This window comes from Bison bison, unplaced genomic scaffold, assembly GCF_000754665.1.
Source record: "Bison bison bison isolate TAMUID 2011002044 unplaced genomic scaffold, Bison_UMD1.0 scf7180017864167, whole genome shotgun sequence".
In the NCBI taxonomy this organism is placed as follows: domain Eukaryota; kingdom Metazoa; phylum Chordata; class Mammalia; order Artiodactyla; family Bovidae; genus Bison; species Bison bison.
In genome coordinates, this window is record NW_011494739.1 from 4330181 (window position 1) to 4330639 (window position 459).

The 459-nt window shown below is 41.4% G+C and overlaps 1 protein-coding gene across 1 annotated transcript in view; it reads left to right on the forward strand.

Annotated features, from left to right (window-relative positions):
• LOC104989965 (chromosome unknown open reading frame, human C20orf85) overlaps positions 1-459 on the forward strand; it is a 15935-nt gene that overhangs the window by 974 nt on the left and 14502 nt on the right. The gene's annotated exons all lie outside the window — the stretch shown is intronic.

Below are 459 nucleotides of genomic sequence, written 5' to 3' on the forward strand. Positions count from 1 at the left end.
TCACCCTGCTTATTTAACTTATATGCAGAATACATCATGAGAAACGCTGGGCTGGAAGAAGCACAAGCTGGAATCAAGATTGCCGGGAGAAATATCAATAACCTCAGATATGCAGATGACACCACCCTTATGGCAGAAAGTGAAGAGGAACTCAAAAGCCTCTTGATGAAAGTGAGAGAGGAAAGTGAAAATTTTGGCTTAAAGCTCAACATTCAGATAACTAAGATCATGGCATCCGGTCCCATCACTTCATGGTAGATAGATGGGGAAACAGTGGCTGACTTTATTTTTTTGGGCTCCAAAATCACTGCAGATGGCGATTGCAGCCATGAAATTAAAAGATGCTTACTCCTTAGAAGGAAAGTTATGCCCAACCTAGACAGCATATTAAAAAGCAGAGATATTACTTTGCCAACAAAGGTCTGTCTAGTCAAGGCTGTGGTTTTTCCAGTGGTCATG